Source organism: Miniopterus schreibersii (assembly GCF_964146895.1).
Source record: "Miniopterus schreibersii genome assembly, chromosome: 4".
NCBI lineage: Eukaryota > Metazoa > Chordata > Mammalia > Chiroptera > Miniopteridae > Miniopterus > Miniopterus schreibersii.
This window is the reverse complement of record NC_138105.1, coordinates 87,751,511-87,765,857: the sequence shown is the minus strand read 5'-3', so window position 1 is coordinate 87,765,857 and position 14,347 is coordinate 87,751,511. Positions and strand designations below refer to the sequence as shown.

The window sequence follows — 14,347 nt, the reverse complement described above, 5'->3', positions numbered from 1 at the left end:
ACAGGAGTGTTTAGTGAGCCGCGGACCACACACCTCACAAAACAAACTGCCTTTATTAAACCCATGTGTTTGTGAATAGACAAAGCTAGATTCATACAACCACCCACATATTCTGTCAAATGAAACCGCTCCAAAGACCGAGCAGACAGCTTTCCGTAATAATATGCCTTTGTGTGCTGGCTCCTGCTTTTACAAAGAACTTACACACGCTTTGTTTTATGGGAGCCCCTCTTGCGAGAGAAGTCGGGGAAGCAGACATCACTCCCATTTCCCAGCGAGAGAGCAGGGGCAGGACGGTGCCTCCGCTGTACGTTACTTCGTTCCTGGGAGTCTCCGTCAGTGATAGCTGCTGTACACACGTTTTAAAAATACTGTGATTATACTAACCCCAGATGTTTTCTGGCTTCCCTTTTCACGTGCACGCGGGGAAGGGCAGGCGAAGGTTTTAAAATCGCAGCATTTCTGTTCGTTCATACAGACTCGCCTTCCTCCACAGATCCTGGCAGGAGGGGAGAGGGCGTGGGACCCGGTTTGGGGTGAAGGTTGACTTTTCTTACAATGTCGAGGCGAGGGAGATGGGGACCGCGGTCAGTCAGGAGCTCCGGGGGTTCTGAAGCGCATGATGCAGTCGGGAGACACTGAGCAAGGAGCTCTCTCTGTTCTGAAGACCAGAGGTGTCTCCCGCCCCCTGCGATTCGCCGGTTGTCTTCTGAGTGGTCCGCGAGCGTTAACGCAAAGGCAGCGAGTGGCCTGAGTTAGCATTGGGTCCCAGAGAGCAGGTAGCATGGCTTGGTCAAGGCTGCTGATGGGCAGAGAGGCCTAGAGAGAGGGCCGTCGGGTCAGACAGATGTGGACTTTGAAAACCGACCCGCGGCCCAGTGCCCTTGACCCAACCTTCCCAGCCTGGGTTTCCTCTTTCCTTAAAGCAATGCCTGCAGTGTTGCTGTGTTGGGTGTTAATAATTCATGCGAAGAGATCTCTCTGGCATTTAGCAAGACTTCGGGAAATGGGAGCTACAAATGCCTTCGAGCTGGGTGCCCCCCATTTCCTAGGAGCCAGAGTCCCCAGAGGATTGGTGACGCGCTACGACGTCTCAGCTGGCAAGTGGGAAACGGATTCGAACCCAGGCTCATTGTTGCCACTGCGTACGTAGGGTTCCCACCTTCCCCTCGGATCTGGAAACCCACGCGATTCTGCCGTGAGGCACTTAGCTTCCCTCTCCTGTCCCTCACCCACAACCCACCCCACCCTCCAACTCTCACCGGCTTTCTCTCACTTCCCCGCCCAGAGGGGTTGGCCCGGGGACCTCCGCGGGGCAAACGTGTTTTTTCCTCCAAGGGCCAGGTCCCTCTTTTGGAGAAAATAACGCAGTTTGAGAAAAGTAACAAAGGAGGCATTTGTGTATTTTGCTTTATGGAGCTGAAAATATCTGGTAAATTGATCCGGCGGGAGTAATAAATACACATTACTTTATCTCGCTCCTCGTGTCCTACACCCCCGAGTCCTGATAGAACAACACCACTTAATAGACTTAAAAAAGAGTAATTACACTCACTGGTTGTGTGATTTTTCAGCCCTCCCAGCCCTGCCAGACCTCCTAATTTAGCTCACCGTGGCGAACGCACGCATTTATATTCATCTTTCATGAAGCGTGGGCAGCAGGGGATCGACTCGAGAGCGCTTTCCGAGCTGCCCCCCAGGTCCCCGGCCCGGTCCTGGGTGAGGGGCGGGAGCGGTCCCTGTCCCCACGCCCTCACCTTCACGCGTAGGCGGCGCGGGCGCCCGGCTCCCGGCATTTGTTATCCTTCGTGAAACATAATAAAAAAGTATTTATTACATTTTTACTTTAAAGCTTTTATACATTGTAGCATTATTTACAGCTAAACATGCAGGCAGAAGAGGCGAGTGTTTTTAAAACGATTACCGTTAATGTTTCTGCTTGTCAGAAGTGCTTAAATTCTCCTGCACTCTGTCTAAAAACTTAGCACTGTTGCCTTTTAAGAACAACACGTTTCAAAGATCTCGCAAGTCAGATTTGCAAACACGGCTGACAGATCGTGACGAACGACGCTGCGGAACGCGCACGATGTCGGTCGTCGCGCAGCCGAAATATCAAGGAACGGACGAGGCAACGCGGGACCCCCGCGGAAAGCCACCGTCCCGCACGAGCCCCCGGGCCAGCCCCAGCCAGACCTCGCACCCGAGCGCGCGCGCACGCCGGGCGAGTCCCGCAGCCAGAGCAGCCCGCGTCCCCAGCGCGGTTTCTCCCGCCATATGGTCCCCTCATTACCATACGCTAAGGGTCCATATGGGGAACTTGTGAAATGAACTGTATTCATTTTAACTGCCAGATGAGCAGCCTTTTGCTTTGCAAGCTTAGCTTAAGTCATCTGCTGTCTTTGTGTTGTTATGGCAACACGGCGCCAATAAAAAATTCTAATCCACCGTCGGTGATCACAGTATTTTAAGGGCTTGCCTATAACTGCCCTCCGAGGAGAAGACAGAGACGGGGCAAAAGGACCGTTCTTCACTCCAGCAGGTGTCAGTCAAGACGCCGGGCGATGCGGGGCCAGGTGCCCGAGGAGCCCCCGGGAGGTGCCGGTCGCAGGGAAGGTGGATGGCGGAGGGATGGAGGGTAGACCCGCCAGGCGGGTCTGGAAAGACACCGAATGTCAGAACCGTAGTTCCTCTGGCAGCCACGACGCGCGGCTGGGGGGGCGCAGCCGGAACAGAGCACCAGGCCCGATGACGGTGGAAGCTTCTCCGTCATCCGCACGAGAGAGACCTCGGCCTCCGAGGTGCTGCTCGTCCTGCGCGTGGGAATTCGTCATTCCCAACACCGTGCTAATTAAGAGTGCCCCGAAGTAATGGAAGCAGGCGGCAGCACCCTTAAATATAAATCATCTTCACCTCCGCGGGCCTACGATAGGTTGCATCCCTGTCGCTCTGTCTGTATTGAAAGGGAATGTTTATGGTCTCAGTTCATCAGTTCACATTAGCCTCATGCTGAATATTTAAACACAGAACAATTTGAACACACCACGAAGGAAGACAGTGGCTGCACTTTCATTTGGAACAGCAAGGGCTCATCTAATAATAATTTAGTAAATCAGCCATTTAGTGGCTCGGTTGTGCGCCGCGTCGTGCCAGATATTATTCAGTTCCACTGTACACTTGCAGAATTGAAATTTAGACTCCAGTCCCGGGCCCTGTGTTTGCTCAATGGAGAGGCGAGACCCCGAACCACCCTCCCTAAAGAGCGTTTGTGTTTGGTGATTTATCATAAACGCGGAGCTGGGGCAAGAGGAAACTGGAGTCGGCTGTATACAATGTATCCTAATTACGCTTTTATTGTTCTAGTCTTTATGCAAAGACTACCAGTGATTCAAAACCTGCAGTCGCATCAGTGGAAATACAAATAAGAAATCTTTGCATAACCACATTGCCCGTTAGCAGAGATGGGGATGACTGGGGCTTTCAGAAAAAGATAAAGGAAAACCCTGCACCTTTATCTTCCGCACTGTGACCCTGACCACCCTCATCCTACTGGCTGATTTATTTTTTAATTTGAAGAAACTCTATTAACATTGTATCCGGGAACCAAAGGGACTCGGTCAAAAAAATACAGCCCCAGAAGCAAATGGTATGTTATAGTCAACTCTCAGACAAACCATGCTTTTAAAATTATTTTTGTAATTTTTGTATTACAGTTGATATTCAGTATTATTTTATATTAGTTTCAGGTGTACAGCATAGCAGTGAGACAGTCATATCCTTTACAAAGTGATCGCCTCCCTCCATAATTCAAGCACCTGCCTGGCACCGTACATAGTTATTTCAGTATTGTTGACTGTGTTCCCTATGCTGTACGTTATCCCAGCCCCGTTGTGCCTGTTTTGTAGCTGCCAATCTGAACTTCTTAATCCCTTCACTTTTTTCACCCAGCTCCCCAGCCCCCTCCCCTCTGGCAACCTCATCAGTTTATTCTCTGCGTCTGAGTCTCTTTCTGTTTTGTTAATTTTGTTGTTTCGGTTCCACAAAGAAGTGAAATCGTATGGTATCTGTCTTTCTCGGTCTCACTTATTTCACTTAGCATAATACCCTCTAGGTCCATCCATGCTGTTGGGAATGGTAAGATTTCATTCTTTTTCATGGTTGAGTAATATTCCACTGTATATATGTACCACCTCTTATTTTAATCTACATGTCTATTGATGGGCACTTGTGTTGCTTCCATATCTTAGGTACAGTAAATAGCGCTACGATGAACACAGGGGTGCATGTGTTCTTTCGAATTAGTGTTTTGGGTTTCTTTGGATATGTACCCAGAAGTGAGATCACTGGGTCGTAAGGCAGTTCCACTTTGCTTTGCACAGGGCCTGCACCGGTCTGCATTCCCACTAACGGTGCACAGGGCTCCCTTTCCTCCACATCCTCACACCAACACTTGTTGTTTGTGGATTCGTCGATGGTGCCATTCTGACAGGTGTGGGGTGATATCTCACCGTGGTTTTAATTTGCATCTCTGATGATTAGGGACGCTGAGCATCTTTTCATGTGTCTCTTGGCCATCTGCATGTCCTCTTTGGTGAAGTATCTATTCAGGTCCTTTGCCCATTTTTTAATTGGATTGTTTTGTGTGTGTGGGGGGGTTGGTGTTGAGTTGTAGGAGTTCTTTATAAATTTTGGATATTAGCCCCTTATGGGATGTATCATTGGCAAATACCTTCTTCCATTCCGTGGATTGTCTTTTCATTTTGTTGATGGTTTCCTTTGCTGTGCAAAAACTCCTTAGATTGATATAATCCCATTTGTTTATTTCTTCTTCCGTTTCCCTTTCCTGAGGAGATACATCAGAAAAAAATATTGCTAAGAGAAATGTCCGAGATTTTACTGCCTGTGTTTTCTTCTAGGAGTTTTATGGTTTTGAGTCTTACATTAAAGTCTTTCATCTATTCTGAGTTTATTCTTGTATAGGGTGTAAGAAGGTTATCTAGCTTCACGGTTTTGCATGTATCTGTCCAATTTCCCAGCACCGTTTGTTGAGTAGACTGTTAGACAAAGCACGCTTGAGTTTGATTTCCAAAACATTTTTGCCTCTGCATTCTCTTGTCAAAAACACACAGTGTGGAATGCGGTACATTTTCCACATCTCTCCTCTCTATCTGCCAGAGAAGTAACAGGCAAATTCCACGTCCTCTTTTGATAATATACATAGTTTCGGGACTCGGTGTCCCCTACTGCCTCTTTTATCCGGGGAGTGTAGCCTGGATCTCTGCACCCCTGAAACTATACATAGAACTGTGCGTGTGTTGTGAGTATGCGCACAGGCGCCCATGTCATTTCTCTAAGGAGGGAGACTGTAGCTTCAGTTAAAAAGCCCAGTCCTTCTGCAAGAGTTATAATCACTTTTATTATTATTTATTTTATCTCTAACTGACTTATCTGGCAGTAAGTTATTCTGTTTGTCACTAGTGTATCCTGCCCATTTTAGAGATGAGGAAACTGAGGCACAGGAAGGACAAGTAACCTGCCCAAGCGTACGCAGCCGGGGGACGGAGGTTTCCCACCTCCCCAGGCTTCCTCACCGTTGGGCCTTTCAGAATCTCTCGCAGTGTCCTGCAAACAGGATGTCAAGTGGCACTCGAAGCCCGTAATGCACACGGACTCTAAAAATACATGAAATTTGTCCAAGTTCTCTGGAAAATAAGTGAGGGTCATCAGTATTATTGCCGGCTCTTGCTCAGTGAGCACTGTGCATCTGCGGAGCCCGGTGCTGGTATTAACCCTGCTCCGCGGCCCAGGACACAGACACGCGGTGACGGCGCAGAGCGCGGGCTGGAGCCAACTCCATCGCACTCCAGAGCCAGCGTCCTCAGCACGGCCTCCTAGAATTCAGAAAAGAGAATTTTAAGGGGAGAAAAAAGCAATTTTGCAAACCAGTCTTTAAAAAAAGAAAAAAATGCCCCAACTTGGCCGGGGGGAGCAGGGAAGTGGTAGCATAGACTCAGGTCCCTCACAGAAGGCTGAGCCCGGCGAAGGTGGCAGCAGGAATTGAAAATGCACACGCGCCCCTCGGAGATCTCCTCGTTCGTTGTGGTGGGGACTTGTAGTGACAGCTCCCTCCAGTAGCTTAATTCTGGAGCCTCTTCCGAGTTCTTTGTTAGCACTGAGATCTTGATGAGCGGAACTAAGTTTCGCCTACTTTATACCACACCCATGTAAAAGAGCATTGAATGTAATTACTAATTCAAGAAGTCACGGGGGGCACAAGGGGCTAACTCACGTCCGCCTCCCCGCCATCCAGTACCCTCCCCTTAACGACCGAGGCCCTCGGGAACAGAGCCTGGGAGGTCTTCAGCCTCGCTCACTGGTTTCCGCCTTGAGTGGCACCTCAGCTAATCGTTGGAGTGGCAAGAACGGGGCCCAGTGGGCTTGAAGGAAGTGGACCCTAATTGCAGTTATGGTTAAGACCATGTGCAAAGCCTCGGAATCACCATTTACAGATACGTTTGTCTGGAGCTCCATATAATAACTGATGATGTTTGACAATGTAAGGGGCAAAAAACAACTATATTTTTGCTTCCCTGAGGTATCTTTAAAGGACAGCATAGTTCTAACATTCACAGATCACTTAAGTTTAAATATACGTACTTGTCCAAAACCATAAATACACACATACATTTGTGTACACGTGCCAAATGCACATACACAGACATACACATACGTACATATAACAGTACATCTCTTTGTTTACTCGGTGGTCCTTTTACTTTCAAACCAGGTATCTCTTCCCTTCTGCCCTAAAGGAAGGAAAGCCACAGCCAAAAGACAAAGAGAAACAGAAGTTGTCAATATTTGGCTTTTGTGTTTCTAAGAGCCCAGGCCTTGGCGACTTAAAAGATTTTCAAGGGTAATTTTGACTCTAGGCAGTTTTCATTTCATGTGCTGACTTTACAACCTACCCCCTGAAAAAGGCACCTCTGTCCACAGCCTTCTCTTTAAGCAGAGACTTTTATCCTGATCAGAAAGCCGATTTCCAAGGCCACTCAGCAGGACCTAACCCAGAGCGCTGGTCTGAAACCCGTACAATGGATTGGAATCAGAAGAGCCGGCCGGAGGTGACCAAGTTCAGCTCTGAACCTCCAAGCGGGTCGTGTTCACAAGGGTGCAGACCCCATTTTTTACCGTGTTTGTGGCGGGAAGCACCCCAGGCTCCCATTCACCAATTACCATGACACCGTTTTGAAGAGAATGCCAGGAGACCAAAAAGACGGGGGAAAGCCATTGTCGTAACTCTTCTCAGGAACACCAGGTTTCACAATTTATACTTAACTGCTGACACTTGAAAAGTCGCACCTTTTGGTAAAATGAATCAGGCTGTAATGTTTCTTTTATGAGATCCCCTTGCAGGAAGGGGAGGTTTGGCACCTCGTGGCGGCCCGCTCGGTTATCCATCACGGCAAAGTCAGCTGTCCTAGCCAGCTTCTCGGAGGTCACGGGATTGAACCAGCCGCTCTTACAACTGTGTTATTGCTTACGGAACAGTAATTGAGGCCCCAGATAAAAATTACCTGGTCTAATAGGCAGCGAGCAATTTTCACTCAATAAAATTATAAGCCAAATCATTCATTTCATAACACTCTGGCTAATTTATTTGTTGACCTTTTAATATCCATAGCTCTTCAGTGGTATTAACGGCAACTCAGACAAAATCTCTTGTTCATTTCACTTTCATTGATTTTTTTTTTTCCCATTGAGGCAATAACAGCTGCTTTGAAAACAGCCTTTTTCTTTCCACTGTAAAAGTCAATCATGTAAGTTAGCATGTCTTACGGTGACAGAGCTGCATTAGCTTACAACCTACTTTAATTTCATGTGATTCTGGAGTCTTCGATACCCCGTCTGTGACAAAGGCGACGCCTCCTGCCGGATGACCCGTAATAACACGTTTGTGAAGTAAGAGGGGCCTCTCATCCAACCTGAGCATAAAATCAACTTTAAGATGAAAGGAGGTCTAGAAGTACCCCCTGCATTTACTTTAGACTAGACCAGCATGCTTTCGATGCCTCCTTACATTAATAGCCGTAGATCCCTTCCAAATATTTAATTCCTTTGTTCTGGAAATTTCTGCACATTTCGATTATGGTTTGAATTTTATTTTTCTTTAAAGACCGTGGACAACACATGTGCTCTGGAATATTCAGTAAGCTTCAGCTAATGCTTCTTATATAATAAAATACCCTGAAGTCTTTAGAATGCAGGGCTGTAAAATATAATTGTTACACATTTGGCATTTTATGCCTCCCTAGGAATAACCACTTGCTACCTACACCTCATCTATGCTCCTCCTTTCCATTTCAATTTACTCTAAAGTGGCCTTCAGCCATAATGAGAATGCCCCTTTCAACAGAAACATGTTTAATTACATCCACGCTGAGTGCAAGTGACTCTTCTCAGTCACAGGGCTTCTGAGTAAAGAGTTTAAAGCCTGACACTAAAGGCTCCTAACGATCTCTGTGGTGAGCTCCACTTCGAGTTCCTATTACCAGAAAAATGAACTATTTGAGGAATGTCTCAGGATCGGAAACCAAACAGCGCTCAAGTATTATTTTGGTTTGTTTCACTCTGTCCCTCACTGCCCTCATTATATGATTTTTAAGAATGCAGTGTGCGATGGTGGAATTTTCCATTTGGCTGGATAAACACAAAGGAGGTCGGGACATAAAACTACCCTCCACAGAAATACCTCTCGGCACAACTCGTATTTATTGCTGTGTGCACCCAGCTCTGTGGGGAGTGGGCAATTCCAATCAGAATTTTGGGCTTTTGGGGTTTCCAGTCTGCAGTGTCACCCAGACTTTCAGAAGCAGGCAGGGAGGGAGCTGGAACTTAAGGGCCATGAACTGAATATATTGTTCAAAATGTGGAGCCTACAGTCAACTCCAGAGTGAGGAGGTGAATGGAATCAACACTGATTTCATCGATAGATGCCTTTTGCCTTTAAATCAAGAGAGATTCTGCCACTCACTGTTTTATGCTGCTGGTATTTGTGTCCGCTGCACCCTGACTGCCCTGATAAGGCCAAGCAGACGGGAGAGAAGTGGGCGTCAGAAGAACGTGCTGTGACAGAGAAGGGCTGTACTTCTTTCTCAGGAATCGCCCAAGCCAACTTGCCTTTGATGCTTGTAGTTTAGCTTCTGTTTTCCTCTACATCCTGCAAAACATCACTTCCCACTCAGGGGGCAGAAAGCCAAGCACAGATTGTCCTCCCGAATTACGGAAGCATCTCCGGACCTGAGTTTTATGAGGGAGTTCCCAGAGTCTCCAAATCCGCCTCTGAACTTGAAATGAATGTCGTGTCTGTCCGGCTTCATGCGCTGGCTTCCACAGGCTGTGGGTGAGAGGCAGTTCAGGCCATCTCTCTGGCTCACCTGGGTTTGATTTACTCAGAACAGTGAATTGGGTCTGTAAACGGGCTCAGTATTAGACTATTGGACAATCTTCCCCTTCCCTCGGAAGGCTAGGTGTGGGCAGTGAACATGAGCCTTTTAGCCACACACTTGGCGTCAGGCACCGAAGAGAGGATGCCCACGGAAAGTAAACAATCCTCAGAGATGTTACTGTCAGGAAACAGAAGGAAAGATGAGCTGACCATGTCTGCATATCAGCCTTGCTATGCCTGGTTCCTAAGAGTGCAAATACCCACGCATTTCCGAGGGCCTGAGTGTACAGCTAACACAAGGCTAATGTTCATCAAGACCAACCTCACGTTGCTAGGAGCCTATAACCTGAGATGATGTCTGTATCCAACATGATTCATTACATTAATCACAAAATTAAAATGCAAGCACAAGCCAGCAGGAGCTAGGAAGAGTAAATTCAAAAAAGGAAGGGACATAAAAATATCCCCACAGCGATCAAGACTTAACCTTTGGGAATTTATATATTGGATTGAGAAGTCTGGAGCCCAATGGAGCACCAAATTTAAGTCTTCTGCTTTTATAAACCACGCCAAGCGTACAGCTTTACCATTTCATATAAAGTAAGCGTGCACTTTTAGGAATCAGTGACTATCTTAGAATAAGCTCCTCAGCAAGAATTTCTCAGGGCCTTTGATTTGGTAAGCATCGTGCTAGGGGCTTAGAGAAGGAGATGGAGACTTATCCCTGGCCTTAAAGAACCTACAGCCTCGTGTGGAGAGCAAACACTAACGCACTTAAGCTCAGAGCAGAACGACCCCACAGAAGCAGGTACTTCTGTGCTGTGCTGGGTGGTACCGTGTGCACTAATTTTCAGAAGAATGAGAGAGATTAGGAGCTGGGGTATCAGTGAAGGCAAATTCATTCCGAGAGAATAGTGTAATTCTCAAGAGCTCAGGCCCTGCTGTCTACCAGGCCTGGGGTTCAAGCCCTGCTCAGTCATTACTAGGCTTCAGAGCGCGGGGAGGTATCGTCGCAGGTTGAAGCCGACATTCCTCATACAGGAAGGGCAGAAGGAGTGCAGCTGTGGAGATAGGAAGGAGCTCGACATTTTACTCCTAGGCAAGGGGGGACTCGCTCGACCAGAATAGAGGGCAGTTCTTCATACGTGTGGGGTGAAAGGATTGGATAAAAGGGGGCAGGACCAGACTGGGGGGGGAAATCTTTTTGTGACCCCAGTAGAACCCTGTACCTTGACTCTGGGAAGACAGTGGCCCTGACAGGTGCTGGAGAGCAAGTAATGTCCGTGTGTGACCACTGGGGCCACAGGAAGCTCAAAAATGATTTGCTGTTAATTGGGTTGCAACATAGTAAGTACAGCTGAATCTTCCCTCTGTATTTGTACCCCACTCAGCATTTTTATTATAAAGGCTCCAAAGCGTAAGTAAAACCTAGAACAACTACACTCGGACTGTTTCTCAGAACTCCATTTGTCCTTCCATCTTCTCCGTGTTTCTGTAAACTCTAAACAGGTTTAGTATGGTTTATCCTTTATTTTTTCTCTTCTGATCCCCATTCCCATCATTAGCATCCGGCGGTCGTAGCAAGACAGGCGCAACCAGGTTTTAGATGTGAGAGGAAACAGACCCGTGAAAAGTTGTTGTTTTTAAGGAGTGAACATTTTCTGTTTCTTTCATGGAGAAGAAATCCTGGGCCATGAAAAGAAAAATAGTCTGACTCAGGGTGAAATTGAGAACAAGCATGAGCTCTGTAAGGAGACTCCCAGGCTTTTCAATATTTAGGATACTAGTATTTGTCTTCTTAATTCCCCAATGGGATGTATTAAAAAAAAAAAAAAAATCCAAAGATAGGATTAATTATCTTGGAAGAATCTAATCTCTACCCCCATGTTTTAAACTGCAAGCAGGGAGATGTTTTAAACATTATGAAAAGAAGAGGAAATCTCTCCTGACAAATAAATGCCTTGAAAAATTAGATATTAGTACTAGTCAAATGCGCTTGCTTCTCACAAAAATTAAAATTGCGCGTTAGAGTGGAAGGATCCTTATACTATGCTCCCTCCTGATGCCACAGAACATAAGACTTTAGGAACGATTTCAGAGACAAAAGATTATATGAAACATCCAGCTCTCCCCCTTATGGGAAATTTCTTTTTTTTTTTTTCTTTCACATCCCAGGCTCAATCATTTCCTAATGTGAAATTACAGATTTTTCAAATTACCATATAAAACTGCAAAAAAATTACACTTGTGACCACAGAAAAGATAGCACACACTATCAATTTGATTTTAAAAGGCATACATCTTTTATACTACCTGTCATTTTTATAATGCCTTTTACAAATTTAATCAATACATTTTAACATTCTATATACTTTAAGTGCAATATACAATAAATATTCAAGTTTCCTCTTAAACAGGCTTTAGCCTTTAAATTGTTAAAACGGCAGTGCCCTTTCAATCTACTTACATAATGTCATAAAATATACATTTCAAGGTAAATGAAGTCAGCTACTTCAATTTAGTCCCTCAAACTGGTAGTAAATGAGAGGTTAACACTATGGTGCCAAACCCATTATTGAGTAAATTTAGCACCTTGGACAGCTCTGTAAAATCTTTATTGCTTTCCTGACCTGCTCGTCATGTTCTGTCGGTGTGTTCGGTGGCTCTCAGCTCTGATTGAAAGGCAATATATTAGATCCCAACACAAACACGCTTGGGGGCTAGTTCACTGGGAGCGTAATGACATGGAGGTGAGAGCAATTTTCTGGTCACCGAAATCCAAGCACCTTGCAGGTCCGCTGCACTAACTCATAGAGGACCCGGGCATTTCCTTTCCCCTTCCCATTTTCGGAAATAACTAATAGAAGCTGAATCGCATGGGCAAAGCGGCACCAACTGCGGGCTCTCCCACGAACCCCAAAGTTGACTCTGTAGTGAAGGACATTTTGAAATGAGCGAGGTATCGTTTAAGGGCATCGCTCAAATGATGACCCAGGTTCGCTCTCCTCGAGACGGCTGGACGGCTCCTCAGTGCTGGGCTGGGCACCCACCGATCCCAGTGTGCCTGGTTGAAAAGCGTCCCCCATCTTCACGGATCAGAGAAGTCAACTGTAGGAAACGAGATTCAAGCGCTCCATTTGCAAAGGATTAATGGTGATGACAGCTTGAGGTATAGAAATAAGGAGGGGGGAAGAACAACCAAGTGGATTAAGTCATTGAAAATCTTTATCACCAAAAATACATGAGATTAAAATGTATAGCATACACAGCTGGAATTTTTTCAGCTTTACAAAAACTTCAAAGATCCTGGAGTTTCCATGGAATGTCCCCCCTCCCCGGTCCTGTGAGATTAACCCAGGCAAGAAGCACAGCTCGAAGGCCTCAGTGACGGCGCTCGGGATGGACGTTCGCGGCCAGAGACTGCCCCTTGTCTTGCTTTGGACAAGCAGGAGGCTTGTATTTCTTTCTCAAAATGAAAAGGAAGAAAAAATACTTTCTCCGCCAAGGCCCAAACTCTGGCAGAACTATTGATTTGAAGAAATACATGGGCACAGACGCAGAGAAGTAAAACCCTAGTGAGTAAACTCTCTGGACCCTGTTTTGTCTTCCCCTCTCTGAGAGCCGGGGAAGGCCGCGAGGTTTCGGGAGAGCAGCAGACGGCGAATCTGATCTGCAGATAGAGTTCAGTGTGCCCATAGTGCGGTGAATTATTAACCGCTGTGGTCAGACGACACTGCAAACAGAATGCGGTAAATTATCCGGTAGCTCGCGTTAGAAAAATAAAGACATTATTTCAGATGTATTGATTCAAACCCCATTGATTCTATAATGCTTTTCACTCCTGCTATGAAAAATAACTGAACTGTTTTATAAATGGGGTCCAGCAGCTTAAGGCAAGCATAAATGTTTATCAAGAACTGAAAACCCCTCTATCTCGCTTTTGAATTCAGGACAGCATATATGTCCTATGTAGTCACTGCAGTGTGACAACTATTTTACCTTGTATCATGGAGAATTTAACATTGAGAAATGCTAATATGTGTCTCAATGCTTGTCATTTCAAGACTTGTTCCAGAGATTTTGAAGAGGCTATGGTGACGGCAAAATGAATGCAATTATGTCCCTATTTTCTGATCAGCGTCTCCAGTGTATGAAAATTGAGCACAGGCACTGCTGCTCCACGCAGAAATCGATTGTCTAAAGTTAAGACTTCTTTCTGAAACTTTTACCCACAGAAAAAGATTGGAAACATACCTTTTTGCAAGTCACCTCTGATAGCCATACACACCTGTACTCTGGTCGGTTCGGTTCTCTGGTCGGCCTCCATTCTACACGTCTCGAGCTTACCTTTCCTTCCCACACTCCATTATAAACGAATCTGCAGAAAACTAGGGCAGAATGCAGAGGGAACGATTGCTTTTGGTTAGAACAACAACAAAATTACCACCCCCCACACTTTTGTAGAGTGCCCGTATTATTGGAAACAAGCAGGCCAGCTGAACAGGGAAGCCCACCTGAATGAAAAGAGGGAGATATTTTTTCTTCAGAGGGGGTGAGCCACAGAGCCCAGCTCTAGGAGGTGAGTGAATGAGCGAACGTGGAAGATGACAGCCAGCCCCAGCGCCGGAACAGAGAACCACTACAAGGGAGGCGCTGCCAGCCGTGGGAACCGGTGCCGGGGGAGTGGCTGGGAGCGGCTGAATCCTTCTGTGAGAGCCTTGGACGCCTCGGTGTGTGGGTTGACTATGTCCCCCCCCCCCAATGCCGTGACTGTGCCACACGGGAGATAAAGGAAAGAAGTTTAATGCTACATGCTTCTACCAGCCGAAGATTGATTGGAAATCCCTCGAAAATGACCTGTCTGATAAGGTCATGGTTCCTAGAATAAGCAATTAAGTGCAA

General features: G+C 46.4%; 1 protein-coding gene across 4 annotated transcripts in view; it reads left to right on the top strand.

The window, feature by feature from the left end:
* The window catches only part of EBF1 (EBF transcription factor 1), a 368,046-nt gene that overhangs the window by 339,769 nt on the left and 13,930 nt on the right, over positions 1–14,347 (top strand). The gene's annotated exons all lie outside the window — the stretch shown is intronic.